The sequence below is a fragment of the Sus scrofa genome, chromosome 3 (genome assembly GCF_000003025.6).
Source record: "Sus scrofa isolate TJ Tabasco breed Duroc chromosome 3, Sscrofa11.1, whole genome shotgun sequence".
NCBI classification, from domain to species: domain Eukaryota; kingdom Metazoa; phylum Chordata; class Mammalia; order Artiodactyla; family Suidae; genus Sus; species Sus scrofa.
The window spans coordinates 47,932,105-47,953,212 of NC_010445.4; positions in this window are offsets into that span (position 1 = coordinate 47,932,105).

Below are 21,108 nucleotides of genomic sequence, written 5' to 3' on the forward strand. Positions count from 1 at the left end.
GCCACATGGCAGAATTCTACGTTGTTCTCTGAGTTTCTGTATTGCCAAGCTCATTTGCCTTTAAGATTTATTTTCCTTGTCTTATTGCACTGGGACTGGCTTGGAGTTCAGTACAATGCTGAATAAGAGTGTAGACAGTGGCCGTTCCTAACCTGTTCCCAATCATAAGGAACAAATGTTCAACATTTCAACATAGCACATGATGAGAGTAAAGGCTTTGTGTGTGTGCGTGTCTGTGTGTATGTTCTTTAGAAGATTAAGTTCCCTTCTATTCCAAGTTTTCTGAGGAGAGAGGAATCCATATTTACATGTGAATGGATAATTGGATTTGGCAGCATTTTCTGTTTGTAGGTAGATTACCATATTTTTTTCTCTTTTATTCCTATCACTAGGAATTTATTAACATGGTAATACTCAAATGACCTTGCATTCCAAGTCTAAACCCCACTTGGTCATGATATTTTATTTTTTATTTATATTTCTTTTTTTTTTTTGTCTTTTTGTCATTTTTAGGGCTGCACCTGTGGCATATGGAGGTTCCCAGGCTAGGGATCCGATGAGATTTGCAGTCGCCAGCCTACACCACAGCCACAGCAATGCCAGATCTGAGCAGCATGTGCAACCTACACCACAGCTCACAGCAATGCCGGATCTTTAACTCACTGAGCAAGGCCAGGGATTGAACCCCGCATCCTCATGTGCCACAAGACATGTTTCTACAACATTTTCTTAGCCTCTTTGCTGAAAACTCCATCTTGTCCTGCTTTACTTTACCCTACCTTCCTGCTTGAAAAACAGTCGAAGTGCGGGTGAAAGACTTAAGCTTAAGAGCAAAGATCTAAAGGCATAAGTTATTCATAGGGTCAGCTGAATGAGGACATAATGCATTGGTCTAGGCAAGCCCTGGGACCTGTGCAGATTGGCACGCTGTTTGCACAGCATGATATGTCCTCTTAAGAATAAAAGAAAGAGGAACCTCATATGGCCCCAAGGGGTTTATGAGGGGTCATTAGTAGGATATGCATTTGCTAGGAGAACTGAGGTGCAAACCTAGGAACGTAGGGTTGCTGCATATAGGCACACTGTCTGCAGAAGCACAATGGTGATTCTCTAGAATGCTATGCATAGGTAGCTTATGCCAAGCTTCCTCAAATGCTAATGATTGTTAAATGCCTAAAGGTCAGAATAAAAGCTTAATCAGCAACCAGCTATGTGACTTTTAAAGTAACTTAAAAAAACCCTATATCCTGCACCTACAGTCCCCTCCTCACTTGACATAATCCTCAAGAGCACAACTAAAGCAGTGTGGTTTTTTGAGGCGGCGCTCTTGATCCCTGAGACCTTGAGTCCCCTGGTTCCCACCTTTACCTAAGATAAATGTCTCTGTGTCTTGTTTTATGTTAACTTTTTTCCTTAAGTTTCATAGCACCCATTCTTCAGCCCCAAACTGCTGAGCTGGCACTCATGGATGCTTAGTTGGGATCGTTAACTGCTGAGCCACTGCGGGAACTCCTCTCTTCTTTTTTGCGGGAACTCCTCTCTTCTTTTTTTTCCCCTCTATTTATATTTCTGGATTTGTTTTTCCTATGCTTGTTAAGAAATTTTATGATATGTTCATGAGGGATATTAATCTCTAGTTTTGTCCATATAATTTAAACTGTAGCATTTGCTTGCATGTAATTGTTTATATTTATTTCCTGTTCTTTTAATGTCTCTAGGAACTCTAGTGACCACTTCTCAATTCTTTTTTTTAAATTGAAGTATAAAATTGATTTACAATATTGAGTTAATTTATGCTGTACAGCAAAATGATTCAGTTATTATATATACATTCTTTGTAATATTATTTTCTGTTATGGTTTATCTGAGGATATTGAATATAGTTCCTTGTGCTACAAGTAAGGGCTTATTGTTTATCCATTCTGTATGTAATAGTTTGCATCTGCTAATCCCAAACTCCCCGTCCCTCTCTCCCCCATTCTCCTCTGCTTTGGTGGCCACAAGTCTGTTCTCTTATGTCTGTGAGTCTGTTTCTGTTTCATAGATATATTCACTTGTGTCATAATTTAGATTTTGGCAAAGGAGGCAAGACTATCCAATGGGAAAAACTTTCTTCAGCAAATGATGCTGGGAAAGTTGGACAGTTACATATAAAGCAATGAAGTTATGAGTTCCCATGGTGATGCAGTGGTAACTAACCTGACTAGTACATCATGAGGATGTGGGTTCAATCCCTGGTCTCGCTCAGTGGATTAAGCATCTGGCGTTGCCATGAGCTTTGGTGTAGGTCTTGGACATGGCTCAGATCTGGCGTTGCTGTGGCTATGGTATAGGCCAGCAGACGCTGCTCCTATTTGACCCCTAGCCTGGGAACTTACATATGCTGCAGGTGTGGCCCTAAAAAGACAAAAAACAAAACAAACAAACAAAACAATGAAGTTAGAACACACCCTCACACCATGCATAAAAATAAACACAATATGGCTTCAAGACTTAAACAGAAGACATAATACCATAAACATCCTCGAAGAGATCATGGGTAAAACATTCTCTGACATAAATCATACTTATGTTTTCTTAGGTCAGTCTCCCAAGGCAATAGAAATAAAACAAAAATAAACAAATGGGACCTAATCAAACTTATAAGCTTTCGCACAACAAAGGAAATTGTAAACAAAGCAAAAAGATAATCTACAGAATGGGAGAAAATATTTGCAAACCATGCGATCAGAGACAAGGGCTTAATTTTCAACATAGACAAACAGCTCATACAACTCAACAACAACAAAATAAACAACCCAATCAAAAAATGGGCAGAAGACCTAGATAGACATTTCTCCAAAGAAGACATACAGATGGTCAATAAGCACATGAAAAGATACTCAACATCATTAATTATTAGAGAAATGCAAATCAAAACTACAGTGAGGTAGCAACTCACACAGAATGCCCATCATTAAAAAGCCTCAAAATAACAAATACTGGAGAGGTTGTGGAGAAAAGGGAACCCTCCTACACTGTGGGTGGGAACGTAAGCTGGTGCAGTTACTATGGAGAACAGTATAGAGGTTGCTCAGAAAACTAAAAATAGAACTACCATATGATCCAGGGATCCCACTCTTTTTTATTTCTAATATTGGCAATTTGTGTTTTCCCTCTGTCTTATTTTCTTCTTCAATCTAGTAGGCTGTCAATTTTGTCAATCTTTTCAAAGAATCAGATTTTGACATTGTTAATTTTCTCTGTTTTTTTATTTTACTTTTTACTTGATTTTAGCTCTTACATTTATTATATACTTTCTTTCAGAAGTGCCTGAGGCTCTGGGTTTTTAAAAATCATTTTTCCTCTTTCTCTACTTTAGATGAAATATTTTTATTGCTCTATTTTCACATGTATTGATTTTTCCCTCTGTCATCTTCATTCTTTTATTAAACACATTCAATGAACTTTTTCCAGCTATTGTAATCCTATGTTCTAAAACCTTCTTTGGTTCCTTAAAAATTTTTTTGATTTCCCTACTGACAATATATACAATAAGTATATTTTATAAAATATATACATGCTATATACATATATTTACACGTGTGTATGTGTGTGTTCAAGGCTATGTGTAGTTTTACCTCATCAAGCATAGTTATAATAGCTGCTTTAAAGTTTGTCTGATAATTTCAACATCTGATTGACCAAAAGTTGGTATTAATTGGTTTTTCTTATAAAATTGGTTTATAATTTTCCACCATAAAATTATACTTGTGGAGTTTCTGCTGTGGTGCAGTGGGTTAAGGGTCCAGTGTCACTGCAGCTGTGGTGTAGATTGTAGCTGCAGCTCAGATTCCATCCCTGGCCTGGGAACTCACATATGCTTTGGGGGCAGCCAAAAACAGAAAAAAAATAAAGATTACACTTGCAGACCAAGTCCCTCCAGATTGCATTCTTGATGGTGTAAATGTAAGGTTGTGGGAACTCTGTATTTTCTCATTGCTCTGAAGATTTTTGCTGTTTTGTTTAACAAGGGAACTAACTCAGATTCCAATTGCACCTTGCACAGATGTTCTGGGCTGCATCTTGGCTCAGTTTAGTCTTCATGCCTTAGCTGCAATTCTCTCTGAGTTTTCATATACAGGCATGGTTTAAGAATCTTGGAGATTTGGGCTGGATTTAAAACATAATTGGGCTTTACTTTCTGCCTGGTTCTCTCTGTTCTGAGGTTGCCAGACAGCTCTCTGGTGACCAGGCTGCCCTGATTCCTCCAGCCAGAAGGCCAGTGGGCTCTGTATTGGGGTTTCAGACATCATTATGCCGCTACCACTGTGGGTGACTGTGTTTACCCTAAGGACACAGCTGCAAAAATCGATGGCTTCTACCATGACAATTGCTTGCTCCAAATCCAGAAACCCTCCAAAATCTGCCTTTAAAAAAAAAAAAAAAAGGAGTTTCCGTTGTGGCGCAGTGGTTAACAAATCCGACTAGGAACCATGAGGTTGAGGGTTCGATCCCTGGCCTTGCTCAGTGGGTTGAGGACCCGGCATTGCTGTGAGCTGTGGTGTAGGTTGCAGATGCGGCTGGTATCCTGTGTTGCTGTGGCTCTGCTGCAGGCCGGCAGCTTCAGCTCTGATTAGACCCCTGGCCTGGGAACCTCCATATGCCGCGAGAGCGGCCCTAGAAACGAAAAAAAAAAAAAAAAAAAAAAAAAGACAAAAACAAAAACAAAAAAACAAAACAAAACAAAAAACCAGAGTCCAGAATCTTCAGGTAGTTCTGTTTAGAGGTTAAGCTGTTATTTGCAGAAGGACCAGTGTTCATGGGCGCTTCTTCCGTGGAGTTAGGTCCTCTTTCTTAGCATCTCCTCTCGACAGGAGCTTCTCAGTCCTCTGTAGTGTTGTGCTGTGCGCTCGCTGGGAGCCTGCATTCTCTCTACACTGCTGCCCACCAGCTCCCTCATTGCAGGGATTCAGAACCACTTGCATTTTCTAGAAAGGATGCACTCAGCTGCAAATATTAAGGAGAGGTATAGAATTTAATAAAACAATTTGAAGATTTTATGAGTGAAATTGAGGAAGTATAAATATCACCAATTGCTTATTAAACGGGATAGCCCCTCCTCCACACACCTCCCCACCTACCATGCAGTGCCTTTTCCACCTTTCCTCGCTCCCCTCCTCCCAGTCAAGGCTCTGTCTTTTAGCTTCTGAATGTACGCTCGCTTCTCCACACTTGCCCACTTCTTTTGTTTTTAATGGAAAAAATTTCAATATATACAAAAATAGAGAAAACACTGTAATGAATCCTATAGTAGCACCTCCCAAAGTCAACAATTATTATTCATGGCCAGTCTTGTTCAATTTGTAATCCCGGGAGTTCCCATCTTGGCTCAGTGGGTTACAAACTCACCTAGGATCCATGAGGATGCAGGCTGGATCCCTGGCCTCGCTTGGTGGGTTAAGGATCCACTGAGTTGAGGTGTAGGTCGAAGACGTGGCTTGGACCTTGAGTTGCCATGGCTGTGGCGTAGGCCGGTAGCTGTAGCTCTGATTCAGCCCCTAGCCTGGGAACTTCCGTATGCCACAGGTGCAGCCCTAAAAAAAGCAAAAAATATGTATACACACACACACACATATTCCACATAGAAACCAGATTGTACAGTGATTATCTCTCTCTGTATATTTCTTTTAAGAGAAGTTTGCCTTCTACTCAAGGGGTGACTGAGTATGAGATTTTTTTCTCAATGGTGGGCTAGTCGAAAGAACTTTTGGCACACAGGGCTTTGCGGTGATCTTCAAATCACAGAGGATGTATATTCTGTTTCTTTTTCATATTATGAAACTAAAAAAACCTGTTGGTCGACCATATTCAACACAGCTGACAAATATGTAGGTGTTTCTGCAACAGTAAATTCAAATCTTTAAATCCCTAACAGTATTTAACTAAAGAATGCAAACTATCTGAAGCTGTATCCCCTTGTGGCCATTTTATAATGATGTACACATCAAAATTGCCTCTATTCATGAAAAATTAATGAGATTCTGGCTAGATAGAAGACATGTTATTCTTGGCTCTTTGACATTTAAGGACCGTGGTTTAAATTCAGGAAGTACTCTTTCTCCCTTTGAAGCCTCGTTATCTGTCATAGCTTTCTACATTGTGTTTTCTAGTCATACACGACTATAATCAGTCCTTTTTATTTCTATATGCCTCTTCTAATTTCTCTGTCTGGGTTGCCTACGCATTTTTAAGCAGGTGGAAAATTTCAAGTCTGGAATCGAAAGCCACTTTCTCTGTATGGCAAGCCTTTAGTGTCCCCCTAAAGGAATGAATGGATTGTCTGTGTGTTTGTTGAGAGGTACTCATCCTGTTGGCATAACAGTGTAGCAATATACCTTGGAGTTATGCCTGAATTTGAAACTCTGTTGTCACTTACTTTGATATTGAACCAATTACAAAATCTTCCTAAGTCTTTGTTTCCTTTGTGACATGAAGATAATGACACTGCCTATTTATTTTATAGAGTCCTTGTGAATCTTCAATGAGATAATGTGTGTAGATGGCTTATTCTAGCTCTTGACATTGTATGTATTTTGTATGTGCTAGTTGTTGATATTATTATTACGTTGGAATATAGTCAATGATATGTCCTTCAGTATTCTCCTCAGATTATGAATCCTCCTCAGAATAAGAAGTGTAATCTTTAACCCACTGAGTGAGGCCAGGGATCGAACCTGTGTCCTCATGGATACTAGTCAGATTCATTTCCGCTGAGCCACGACGGGAACTCCCTAGTTGTGTTTTCTTTTTTTTGTCTTTTGTCTTTTTTTTTTTTTTGTTGTTGTTGTTGCTATTTCTTGGGCCGCTCCCGCGGCATAAGGAGGTTCCCAGGCTAGGGGTTCTCTGGCCTACGCCAGAGCCACAGCAACGTGGGATCCGAGCCGCGTCTGCAACCTACACCACAGCTCACGGCAACGCCGGATCGTTAACCCACTGAGCAAGGGCAGGGACCAAACCCGCAACCTTGTGGTTCCTAGTCGGATTCGTTAACCACTGCGCCACGACGGGAACTCCCCCTAGTTGTGTTTTCTTGACAAAGAGTTTAAATTTCTTGAGGTGGTTTCCCGGTTCTTTAGATGGGGAGCTTCAAGATTCTTTTTTTAAAAAAGATTTTTATTTATCCTATTTGATTTACAATGTTCTGTCAATTTCTGCTGTACAGCAAAGTGACCCAGTCATACATACATATATATATATATATACACAATTTTTTCACATTATTCTCTATCATTCAAAATTCTTTGCATGTGTAATCCTGAAAGAATTTTGAAAAACATATGGCCCCTTGAACATTTTATACTGACATCTAAAAATGCTTTATCTTATGTTTACATCATTGCAATGATTGTACTTTCTAGTGTATTGTAATTTGAATAAACACTTTAACTTTGTTTTTATCAAAAAAAAAAAAAGAAGAAGAAGTGGAGGACCACTTCTTATTCAATTTGTCACAATCTTTATCCAACAGAGTCCTGCACAATAATTGGATAGTAGGTATTCAGTATGTTTTTGCCAAATAAATTATTTAACAAACAAATCCATCATTGGTTATCACTGTTTTATTCAGCTTAGATCATTATTTTACTAAAATAATTTTCATAGCAACCATTGGCGACATCACAGAATATTGAATTCGATATACATATTTTACTCATGAATACCATTTTGCCAGTTTAGGAATGCTATGAAATTGGAAAATAATTACATGGATTTTCTTTTTTAAATGCTTAAATACTTTTAAATAAGAAAAAAAAAACCAGTCACAGGTGAATATAATTTCCACTAGGAAGTAGACAGTGCGATTCAGTGTTATTGTCCATATCCCAAATGTGTAGTATTTTGAGAGCAGAGAGTAAATAAACATTATCAACTTCTGTCCATTTTTCTACTGTTTCTAGAATTTGTCTCCTCCTTGTCACCAACACCACACCCCTTGTTCAGACAATCAACAGGCTGGACTTCTGTAGAAGTCTTTTAGATGTGTATGTACATATACTCTGCATAGACACATCTGCTGGACAGAATTTCTTATCATCTCACTTTTATGCTTAAAATAATTTTTTAATATGTTTCCATTTAAAATGAAAAAAATTTGAGTTATAAAATAACACAAACTATTTTTATTTTTGTATTATTACTCAAGTGAATTTATCACATCTGTAGTTACATGATGATCATAACAATCCAGTTTCACAGGATTTCCATCCCACAGCCCAAGCACATCCCCCTACCCCCCAAAATGTCTCCTCTGGAGACCATAAGTTTTTCAATGTCTGTGAGTCAGCAACTGTTCTGCAAAGAAGTTCAGTCTGTCCTTTTTTCAAATTCCACATGTCAGCGAAAGCATTGGATGTTGCTGTCTCATTGTATGGCTGACTTCACTTAGTATGATAATTTCTAGGTCTATCCATGTTGCTAAAAATGCTGGTATTTCTTTCCTTTTAATGGCTAACATTCCATTGTGTATATGTACCACATCTTCTTGATCCACTCCTCTGTCCATGGACATTTAGGTTGTTTCCATGTCTTGGCTATTGCAAATAGTGCTGCAATGAACATCGGAGTACATGTGTCTTTGCGAGTCGTGGTTTTCTCTGGATAGATGCCCAGGAGTGGGATTGCTGGATCAAATGGTAGTTCTATGTTTGGTTTTCTGAGGCATCTCCATACTGCTTTCCACAGTGGTTGCACCAATTTACAATCCCACCAGCAGTGTACTAGGGTTCCTTTTTCTCCACACCCTCTCCAGCCCTTACTGTTTGTAGACTTTTTGAAGATGGCCATTCTGGCTGGTGTAAGGTGGTACCTCATAGAGGTTTTGATTTGCATTTCTCTAATAATGAATGATGTTGAACATCTTTTCATGTGTTTTTTGGCTACCAATATGTCTTCTTTGGATAATTGTCTGTTTAGATTTCCTGCCCATTTTTTGATAGGGTTGTTTGTTTTTTTGGTATGGAGCTGCAGAAGGTGTTTATAAATTGTGGAGATGAATCCCTTGTCAGTTGAATCACTTTCAAAGATTTTCTCCCATTCTGTGGGTTGTCATTTTGTGTTGTTTAGGGTTTCCTTTGCTGTGCAGAAACTTTTCAGTTTGATTAGGTCCCATTTGTTTATTTTTATTTTTATTGTCAATACTCTGATAGGTGGATCTGAGAAGTTGTTGCTGTTGTTTATGTCAGAGAGTGTTTGGCCTATGTTTTCCTCTAAGAGCTTTATAGTGTCTGGTCTTATATCTTGGTCTTTAATCCATTTGGAGTTTATTTTTGTTTATGGTGTTTAGGGAGTGTTCTCATTTCATTCTTTTCCCTGTGGCTGTCCAGTTTTCCCAGCACCATTTATTGAAGGGGCTGTCTTTTCTCCATTGTATATTCTTGCCTCCTTTGTCATAGATGAGTTGGCTGTAGGTGCATGGGTTTAATTCTGGGCTTTCTATCCTGTTCCACTGATCTATATTTCTGTCTTTGTGCCAGTACTATACAGTTTTAATGACTGTTGCTTTGTAGTATAGTCTGAAGTCTGGGAGCCTGATTCCTCCAGCACCATTTTTCTTTTTCAGGATGTCTTTGGCTATTCGAGACTTTGTGCTTCCAAACAAACTTTATTTTCTTTGAGTTCTATGAAAAATGTCCTTGGTAATTTGATAGGGATTGCTTTGAATCTGTAGATTGCCTTGGGTAGTATAGTCATTTTGATAATATTGACTCTTCCAATCCAAGAGCATGGTATGTCTTTCCATCTATTTGTGTCATCTTTGATTTCTTTCATCAGTGTCTTATAGTTTTCAGAGAACAGGTCTTTTGTCTCTTTAGATGGATTTGCTCATAGGTATTTTATTCTTTTGGATGCGATGGTAAACAGGTTGCTTCCCTAATTTCCTTTTCTGCTCTTTCATTGTTAGTGTGTAGAAATGCCATTTATTTCTGTGTATTAATTTTGTATCCTGCAACTTTGCCAAATTCATGAATGAGCTCTAAAAGTTTTCTGGTAGAGTCTTTAGGGTTCTCTAGGTATAGTATCATGTCATCTGCAAATAGTGACAGTTTTATTTCTTCCTTTCCAATTTGAATTGCTTTTATTTCTTTTTCTTCTCTGATTGCCATGGCTAGGACTTCCAAAACTATGTTGAATTGTAGTGGCGAGATCAGATATCCTTGTCTTGTTCCTGATCTCAGCAGAAATTCTTTCAGTTTTTCACCATTGAGAATGATGTTCTTTGTGGGTTTGTCATAAATGGCCTTTATTATGTTGAGGTAGGTTCCCACTATGCCCACTTTATGAAGGGTTTTTTCAGAAATGGGTGTTTGATTTTGCCAAAGGCTTTTTCTGCATCTATTGAGAGGATCATATGGTTTTTATTCTTCAGTTTGTTAACGTGGTGTATCACACTGATGGATTTGCGGATATTGAAGAACCCTTGCATCCCTGGGATAAATCCCACTTGATCATGATGTACAATCCTTTTAATGCATTGTTGGACGTGCTTTGCTAGTATTTTTTGAGGATTTTTGCATTGATGTTCATCAGTGAAATAGGCCTGTAGTTTTCTTTCTTTCTTTTTTTTTTTTTTTTGTGGTATCTTTGGTTTTGGTATCAGGATGACGGTGGCCTCATAGAATGAATTTGGGAGTATCCCTTCCTCTGCAATTTTTTTAAAATAGTTTCAGAAGGAGAGGTGTTAGCTCTTCTCTAAATGTTTGATAGAATTTGCCTGTGAAGCCATCTGGTCCCGGACTTTTGTTTGTTGGAAGTTTTTAAATCATAGTTTCATTTTTGTTCTTGTGATTGGTCCATTCATCTTTTCTATTTCATCTTGGTTTAGTCTTGGAAGGTTGTACTTTTCTAAGAATTTGTACATATCTTCTGCTTTCCGTTTTATTGGCATATAGTTGCATATAGTAGTCTCTTATGATCCTTGTATTTCTGTGATGTCTGTTGTTACTTCTCCTTTTTCATTTCTAATGTTATTGATTTGAGTCCTCTCTCTTTTTTTCCTTGATAAGTCTGGCTAAGGGTTGATCAATTTTGTTGATCTTTTCAAAGAACCAGCTTCTGGTTTCATTGATCTTTTCTATGGTTTTCTTTGTTTCTATTTCATTGATTTCTGCTCTGATCTTTATGATTTCTTTCCTTCTACTAACTTTAGGTCTTGTCTGTCCTTCTCTCTTGAGCTGCTTTAGATATAAAGTTAGCTTGTTTATTTGAACTTTTTTTTTATTTCCTGAGGTGGGCTTGTATTGCTCTAAACTTTCCTCTTAGAACGGCTTTTGCTGCATCCCATAGGTTTTGGAGTGTTGTATCTTTGTTGTCATTTGCTTCTAAGTATTTTTTGATTTCCTCTTTGATTTCTTCAGTGATCCACTGGTTGTTTAGTAGCATGTTGTTTAGTCTCCACGTGTTTGTGTTTTTGCGGATTTTTTCTTATTGTTGATTTCTGGTCATATAGCGTTGTGGTCAGAAAAGATGCTTGATATGATTGCAATTTTCTTAAAGTTACCGAGGTTGGATTTGTAGCCCAGAATGTGATCAATCTTAGAGAATGTTCTGTGTGGACTTGAGAAGAGTGTGTATTCTGTTGCTTTTGGATGGAATGTCCTATAAATATCTATTTAGTCCGTCTGGTTTAATGCATCATTCAGGGCCTGTGTTTCCTTATTGATTTTCTGTCTGGTTGATCTGTCTATTGCTGTAAGTGGGGTGTTAAAGTTCCCCACTATTATTGTGTTATTGTTGATTTGTCCTTTTAAGGTTGTAAGCAGTTGCCTTATATATTGTGTTGAACCTATGTTGGGTGCGTAGATATTTAAAATTGTTATATATTCTTCTTGGATTGATCCTTTGATCATCATGTAATGACCTTCTTTGTCCTTTAAAATATTCTTCATTTTAAAGTCTATTTTGCCTGATATGAGTATTGCTACTTCAGCTTTCTTTTGATCCCCGTTTGCATGAAATATTTTCTTCCATCCTCTGACTTTCAATTTATATGTGTCCCTAGAAGTGAAGTGGGTCTCTTGAAGACAGCATGTATATGGGTCTTGTTTTTGTATCCATTTAGCCAGTCTATATCTTTTAGTTGGAGCGTTTAGTCCATTAACATTTAAGGAAATTATTGATATGTATGTTCTTATTGCCATTTTATTAATTGCTTTGGATTTGTTTTTGCTGCTCTTTTTTCTTTCCTTCTTCTCTTGTTCTTTTCTGCCTAGAGAAGTTCCTTTAGTATTTGTTGTAAGGCAGGTTTAGTGTTGCTGAATGCTCTGGTTTTGCTAATCTGTGAAGGATTTGATTTCTCCTTCAAATCTGAATGAGAGTCTTGCTGGGTAAAGTATTCTTGGTTGGAGGTTTTTTCCTTTTATCGCATTAAGTATATCATGCCACTCCCTTCTGGCCTGCAGAGTTTCTGCTGAAAAATCTGCCTATAACCTTATCGGGGTTCCCTTGTATGTTACTTGTTTCTTTTCCCTAGCTGCTTTCAATATTTTCTCTTTGTCTTTAATTTTGGTCAGTTTGATGAATATGTGTCTTGGGGTGTTCCTCCTTGAGTTTATTTTACATGGTACACGTTGTGCTTCCTGGATTTGAATGAGTGACTCCTTTCCCATGTGAGGGAAGTTTTTGGCTATTATCAATTGGAATATTTTTTCTGTCCCCTTCTCTCTCTCTTCTCCTTCTGGCACCCCTATAATACGGATGTTGGTGCGTTTAACATTGTCTCAGAGTTCTCTGAGACTCTCTTCATTTCTTCTCAATCTTTTTTCTCTTTTCTGTTCTGCATCCATAATTTCCACTAATCTGCCCTCCACTTCGCTTATTTGTTCTTCTGCCTCCTGTATTCTGCTGTTAGCTGCTTCTAGTGAATTTTTAATTCCAGGTATTGTATTTTGCATCTCTTCTTGTTTAAGTTTTATATCTTGTATCTCTTTGGTCAGTGTTTCCTGTAAGTTATCCATCTTTGCCTCCAGTTTATTTCCAATGTCTTGCATCATCTTAAGTATCAACAGTCTAAAGTCTTTTTCCTGGAGGCTGAGAATCTCCTCATGGCTTAGCTGATTTTCTGGGGTTTTTCCTTTCTCCCTCATCTGAGTTATAGTTCTCTGTATTTTTTTAAAAATAGCACAAACTATTAAAAAAAAGTGCAAAATTATAAAGAAGAAAAAATTATAACTCAAATACTAAAGCTGTAGTATATACTTAAAAAAATTGGGGTTATAAAATAACACAAGCTATTAAAAAACCCATATAAAATTTTTTGGGTTATAAAATAACACAAGCTATTAAAAAGCATGTGCAAAATTAAAAAGAAGAAAAAAATATAATTCATTGCTAAAACTGTATGTATATATTTTAGATTTTTTTCTGTGTATACACTTATCTATGAAACTATTTCCAAGTAAGGCGACATACTCCTTGTGAAAGTCAACCGATTTTCTAAACTTGGTAATTTATTATGAATATTTTCTATGTTAATAACTTATAGGATTGCTATTACAGTGTCAATGGCTCTGTACCTCATACTGTCAGATCATAGGGTCATCTGCATTTTTTGTCACCTTAAGCATTACCTTTGAGTGGTGTGTGTAAATGAACAGAGGGATGAATGAACATGACATTGAGGAACTGTTGGTAATGTGTAGGTAATTTCATTGTATCTTAAGGAAGGTATGGTTAATACTGATAAAACTAGAAAAACAATGGGATGCATCCCAGGGATACAAGGATTGTTCAATATTCACAAAATAATCACCACATTATGGATGCACCACATTAACAAAGTAAAGAATAAAAATCATAGATCATCTCAATAGATGCAGAAAAAGCTTTTGACAAAATTCAACATCCATTTATGACAAAAACTCTCAACAAAGTGGGCTGAGTGAGAATAAATCTCATGTAATAAAAGCCATATATGTTGCACCCACAGCTAACATCATCCTCAACAGTGAAAAGCTGAAAGCATTTTGTCTAAAATAAGGAGCAAGACAAGGATGTCACTGACGTCTTCTCACTACAAGACTCTGTACAGACTGCATCCTCTTCCTGGTATGTGCTCTTCCCAAGTTCAAATCCACACTCTAGCCTCTTAGAGAACACAGTCTCTTCTTTCCTAGAGCATTTCATGGCTGAAACTTTACATTTATTTCTAAATTATTACTTTATTAATACCTATCTATTCCACTAGACTCTAAACTCTGTGAGAGCAGAAATCAAGTTTATTTCTCTCCTTATTTTGTCTCCAGAAGCAGGTACAGTGCTTGGCACATAATAAGGTCTTTCTAGGTATTTGTCAAGTAAATGAATACGTGAGAGCAAAGGATGTGATTCTTCCGTCTTCGAATTACGCCAATGACTCTAATTTTCTTTAAATCTGGTCACTAAACCAGTACAGTCTACAATCAAAGAGGCCATCTAAATGAGTAAATTGGCAGTTATGATTCCAGTCATTCTTAGAATTAATATAAACCACATTATCTGTTCCATGTGGGAGCAGTGGGCGTAATGAGTTCTTGGTGGTATAATTCACTGAATTATTTGATATGTTACATTTATTCTTATGGGGAATTTAAATGCCTATGATATGCTGAACATTAGACACAGCAAATAAAAGACAATTTGACTGTGCATTAAGTGCTCAATTTTCTCTCCATCGTACTTCTCCCACCAAAGGCTTTATTAACTATTGTAGGAGCTAATATAAAGGAGATGTTTTTTGGACCATGAAACTGAAAAATTCATGAATTTTATCTTTGTGCCACCAAATAAAAAGATTTAGAACTAGGAAGCACTTTACAGATAATCTAATACCCCCCCCCCCTTGAACTTGCAAATGAGACTGCTGAGGCTTAACTGATTAGATGGTTAACTAAAGTCAAGGAGCAGGGAACGTTCATCCCAAATTGTTAAAACTCATATGAGACCTTATTCAGTGACAATGTGCTGCTACTGTGGCATCTCTCAGTAAATTCAACATGTACTCCTAAGAAGCTTAAGTTCATTATGTCAAAAGTAATGCAGATGCTTCTGGTTTGCACTGCGATGCAGTGAGTGTCTCAGACTTATCTTCCCTCTGCAACAACTATGCAACAGCTGCCTCTAGGCATTGGATGAGAGGAGGCATAACCTTGTGGTCTAGGAGAAGGGACTCGGAGATAAGCTTCACACGCCCCCTGGCTTTCTTGCTCGAAGTTCTTCCCAAGCTGTGTCATAGAGGAATGGAGCCCGGGTTCAGTGGGGATGCAGGATGGAGGGAAGAGAGAACAGAGTTCAGAGTCATAGAGGCAGTTGGAATATGAGCAACAGGATTTAAGAGAAGGCACTGGAGGAGGAGCTCCGTATAAGAGTTCCCTTGAGCCTTTGGCCAAATACTAAGTCCTGTAGACACAGGATGAGACCCCTGAAGGCTGGCAAAGAGCAGCTGCTAGGGCCTGGCGGGATCACACAAGGCTGAGAGACACCAGTGCTCTGAGAAGCCATTGCAAACACCACAGCATCCAGCTGAGGCTCCGGCAAGTCAGAGCTCAGGGCTGCTCTCGCCTTAGAGGAAGGGCTGGTAAGTCTGCCTGACAAAGCCTAAAGATAAGCATTAACAGGATAAAGCTAAGGAGCCAGCAAATGTATGAAATAAAGCTCAGTATTCTTTGCAGGCAGTTAACATAAATCAAACTCTGCAACATAACACCTGCAACTTTCAGAAAGCCATAAAAAATGACTCCACAAAGAGAGGCTGGACTTCTAAGATAAGGGCTTGAATATAGTAATTATAAATATGTTCAAGGGCTTAAAGGAAAAGGGGGCAAAAAGATGAGAAGATGGGGACTCCATTCAGAAATTAATACTTTTGGAATTCCCATTGTGGCTCAGCCGGTAACGAATCTGACTGATATCCATGAGGACATGGATCCCTGGCCTCGCTCAGTGGTTTAAGGATCCGGAGTTGCTGTGAGCTGTGGTGTAGGTCATAGACATGGCTCAGATCCTGCGTTGATGTGGCTGTGGTATAGGTTGGCAGCTGCAGCTTAAATGTGACCCCTAGCCTGGACCCCTGCCCAGAGTGTGGCCCTAAAAAGACAAAAGACCAAAAAAAAAAAAAAAAAAAATTTAATGCTTTAGAAAAAGAACCAAATGAAAATTCTGCATCTGCAAAAAGCAGTGTCTGAGTTAGAAAGTTTATCTGGTAGACTCAACAGTAGATTAACAGAAAAAGGGTTAGTGGGTTTTAAGATAGGGTGACAGAAACTGAAACCTAGAAGGAAAAATGATGGAAAAAATTAACATAGCCTCTGGCATGTGGCATGTGGCCAGGTGATTGGACCTCTGCAAAGGGAAGGGAGGGAAATTGGAGCAGAAGAACATATTTGAAGGAGTAATGGCTGAAAATTTTCCGATTTAATGAAAAGTATCAACCGATAAGTTTTAAAATGTAGGATAAATGCCAAGCACACACGTCATTTTGGATTGATGCAAATCAAAGACGAAGAGAAAATCTGAAAAGCGGTAGGAGAAAAAGAGGAACAGCAATAAAAATCATTGCTGAACTTCATCAGAAACCAAGTGATCCAGCAGAAAGTAGAGGGGTGCCTTTAAAACACTGAAAGAGGAGAGGGATTATGAACCTAGAATTCTGTATCTGGCAAACTAACATTCAAAAGGAAAAATAAGAACATTTCAAATAAACAAAGGCTGAGATTATGGGTCTTGGGGAGCCTACACTATGAGAAACCTAAAAAGATGTTTAAGGTCAGGGTTGCCCTGGGGCTGGGGGCCTGACTGAGGCTTCTGTCCTGTGGGATATAAGGTTATTATGCCGATTCTGTGGTCTCTTTACTGTGTTGTTGGTTTTGCAACATTAGCGCCCTAGTCCTGCTGTGTGACAGGCAATAGGAGATAATTGGTAGCTGAGTTCTCCTGGCTTGACCCAGTGGTGAGGGACCGAATTTGCATTTGAAAGTTAAAATTTAAAGGGAATGTTTAAAATATTAAGCTCAGTCAAGCACAAGTGCCATTTGAAGGAGAGACATTCTATGTGGAAACTTCTGGAGCAGAGGTCCCAGAGGAAGGTACCAGCAGAGGCATCCAGGTTTCTCCAGTGGCGCTGCCAGGTGAGGAGGCTTTCATCTGCTCATGGAGCAGTCCTGCCCCACTAGTGAAAACGTGGGTCTGCGCATTTGAGGCCAACACCCTACGTCCCTGCTCTTCCTCTCTGGCGCTCACTGGTGGGCATGCACCAGGAAGAGCTCAGAACTCTGGGCTCCCTACTGGATGGGCCATGGGGTCCTGCTCCTTCCTCACAAGGGCACTGGGGGTCAGCCCTAGAGCGGGTGAGGGAGATAGAGAAGGTGCCTCTGGAGTGGCTGCCATCCCCACAACTCATTCTGGAAGCGCCATCCGTGGGAGGAAGTGCCTGGCTGCCTTGACACTGTAAACGACAGGACCCTGCAGGCGGCAAGGCTGTCCTGTGGAGAAATGATGGTGGCAGTTCTTCGGGTGGAAACAGAAAGGCTGCAGTGGGAAATGAAATACCAAGAAGACAAAATAACCCTGGGGGAACGATAGAGGAGAAAATGTCAGACCTGGAGTCTGAAGATCTGAGCTTGACCCCTTTTGGGCTGACTTGCAACAAGTTATTTCATCCGTCACCCTCACTTTTTGATGAGGACATCAGCAAAGAAGACACCTGTCCAAGCACCCCTTCAGTCTATGGGGGTGATTCAATGAAGCAGATCATTTGACTTGCAGATTAGTAGCAAGAGAAAGACTATATACACTGAGAAAAAAAAAAATGTTAGCCACAGTGGTTATTAAGGCAATTGCAGATATTGCCATTTTGGGTTTACTTTCAGAAGAAGGAGCCCATGGCTGAAAGTCCCTGACACCTCGCTGGACAGCAAACAGAGCTGATGGGAGGTACCAAGCATATCCTCCTCCACAGAGGTGGAGGGAAGTCAGTTCATCAGCAGCTTTCTCCCTTGGCCCTGATCAGCGCAGCGACAACCCTAGTCAGTTAGAGGCAGGATAACGGTTTGGCTGGGGACAACCTGCTGCTGAGAGTCTGGGAGAGCCAGAGCATCTCCTGGGCAGGTGATCTGACCTACCAAATGTGAAGATGGGGATAGGAGAGGGTCCTAGGGCTTAGATGGAGGTGGGGGAGGGGAGGCAGAGAGGGGAAGTGGGGGCGGGGGGGTAGGCAGAGAGAGAGAGAGGAACCCAATGCAGGGTATGGCACAGCTCCCCCTCCAGTTCGAGTCCGCACCCTTTTCTTTCTTTTTTTTAAAATAAATATCTTATTTTATTCCCCCTACACACCTTTTTTTTTTTTTTTTTTTTTTGGCTACTCTCATAGCATGTGGAAGTTCCTGGGCCAGGGATCCATCTGTGCCACAGTGTTGACCTGCACCGCTGCGGTGACAACACCAGAGCCACCAGGGAACTCCTGAGTCTGCACACTTTTGCATCTTGCTCTGTGTGGAGGCTGGCCTCACTGGATAACATCAATCTGCCTTCCTTGCTCAGCACAGACGACCAAAGTGATGCCCAGGTAGCTGGGTGCTGGTCACCAGGCACTGGCAGGGAAAACTCAGGAAGGTGAGGTCAGCAGAACCAGGGCACATTTCTCACCTCCCTTTCAGTCTAGAACAGAGCGTAGGGGCCTGGGAGGGGTGGAACGCTGTTAGGAAGCCCTCAGCTGTGGTCTCAAAGCTGATCAGAAAAGCACGGATCTCTCCAGCCGTGTTCAGAGCTGCAGGACTGTGGTTCAGTGCCGCACTGTGTCCTTTCAGCTGAGTGTGTGCCGGGCGTGCCAGCTTCAGCGCCAAGCCTCAAGGTTGTCCAGGACCCATGGCCTTAAGAACTGGGCTGTGGCCTGTTTCCACAGGGCTTTGAAGGAGGCCGGCTCTTTTTTTTCGAAGATCAGCCTGCAAAGATCAATCCCTTACTTGTCAACTTGTCTGGTTGGGTTGCGTTTGGACGAAGAGAGGCGCCAGCAAGCGCTGGGAAGGGGGGCAGGCAGAGGGGAAAGGAGGTATACGGCACCCCCACTACCCTGGGCAAGGCCATGACCCTATCCTGACCTGGGAGAGGCCATACCCCCACGCTGACCTGGGCAAAGTCACATCCCTTCTCTTCAGCCCATCGCCCAGCACAGCCTGGACCAGCACCGCCCCCCGCCTCCCACTGCGGGGGTTCACTGCACTTCTCAGGCCTGACGAGCCCCCACTTCTGCACGCTGTCCCGACAGTGACCTTTCTTCAGTCAGCCCCTTGGGCGGACCATCTGTTTCCTGCTGCAACCCTGCCTGGTGCAATATGGAAATAGATGCCTAATTTGTTCAAGATGTGAATGTCATTTCTTCAGTCCTTTGCATCTATATGGGCCTCACTAAAACGCCACATTTTTTCAAGTATCTTCAAACATATCCTACAATCAAAACAGCAGAATGTAAGGAAGAACTTGAACGACGATAGAGAATGATGAAAAATACTCTCCTTTGTTCCTTTCTATTTTAATATCCTAGGAGTGATTTAAAAAAACAAACCACGTTATTGAATCCCATAGCTTGCCATGTCATCAAGGCAAATGTGGAAACAGGAAACTTCCACTAGGGGAGCAAAATTTCTCAAAAGCTTTCACTCCCGAAATGACTCATTTGGACTTGTCACAATTCTTTGTTTTGTCCAACGCTCCAAGCAAGTACAAATAAAAATGGCTGAGAAGGAAGCTTATGTATAAGCTTTGGTCCTAGGGTTTTTCCACAGAGATTGATTTATTCTTCACAGGTCTGTGAATTCAATTACCTCCACGACTTCCTGTATTGATACAAATGCTGTGGATCCGGGGAAGGCTTAGGCAGACATGTTGCTAAACAGTACCCATTTTTCTTTCTCGATTAGATGAGCGAAAATTGCATTACAGACTACTCTGCTCTGAAAGCCCATACATTTATCGAATGCCGCTGTCTGGAGAAAGGAGAATCAGTGGGGTGGGGTGGGATGGGGTGGATGGGGGGTGGGTGGCAGCTGCCCTCTCACCCGCCTCCAGATTCCCTTCCATGTGCCATTGACGCCACTGTTGTCCCCGTGGTCACTGTTAGCTGAGGTCTGAAGAGACTGCCATGGGTGTCTATTTTATATGGCTTAAGAAGCAGGTTTGGGGAATTCCCATAGCGGTGCAGTGAAAACGAATCTGACTAGTATCCATGAGGATGCAGGTTTGATCCCGGGCCTTTATCAGTGGGTTAAGGATCTGGTGTTACCATGAGCTGTGATGTAGGTTGCAGTTGCGGCTTGGATCCTGCCTGACTGTGTAGGCCGGCAGCTGTAGCTCTGATTTGACTCCTAGCCTGGGAACTTCCATATGCCGCAGGTGCAGCCTTATAAAGACAAAAAAGTTTTTTTTGTTTGTTTGTTTTGTTTGTTTGTTTTTAATGCTCACTCATACTTCAGGAGTTGGGAGCGTGAATCTGAATAACCAAGCTTCTACTTGATACTACAAGCTATGGTAACTGGGTTTCGAAGCTGATGTTGGAGGAACATTTGCCCACCTGTTCATTCACTTCCTGTGAATATGTGGCTCCCTTGACTTGGCTGCAAAGGGAAGGAAAGAAGACAACATAATAATGTGCGATCCCTTCTGATACACTGAGAATGTACCGGATGCTGTGCTCGGTTGAGGAACTGAGTGAGGGCGGGGTCTTCATTTGGAGGGCTATATCCGGTGGGAGAGCAAAAGCTGAGAAAAATGATATAAGGCCCCTCATCAACATTTTGGTTTTATTCCAGCAAATTATATGAAATACTTCCCAGTGCATTTGTTATTTGAGATTTCATTGTTTTCCTGCGTCAGGTGGAGCATCCTGGAATTCCCGGTTTTGCTGGTAGGCGCCAGGGCAGCTCTCTGTCTCTGCACCGTCATCCAACAAAGGTGACAAAGGTTTGTCCCCTGTGGATGAGGGCATCAGGTGCTCCCTGCAGCTCCTGGGGGCCCAGCCTAAGAGGGTTTTGAGAGGAAATGGGTGGATGTAGCCCCTGAAAGCACAAGATCTAGAGTCAGACCGATGCTGTATTAGCTGGT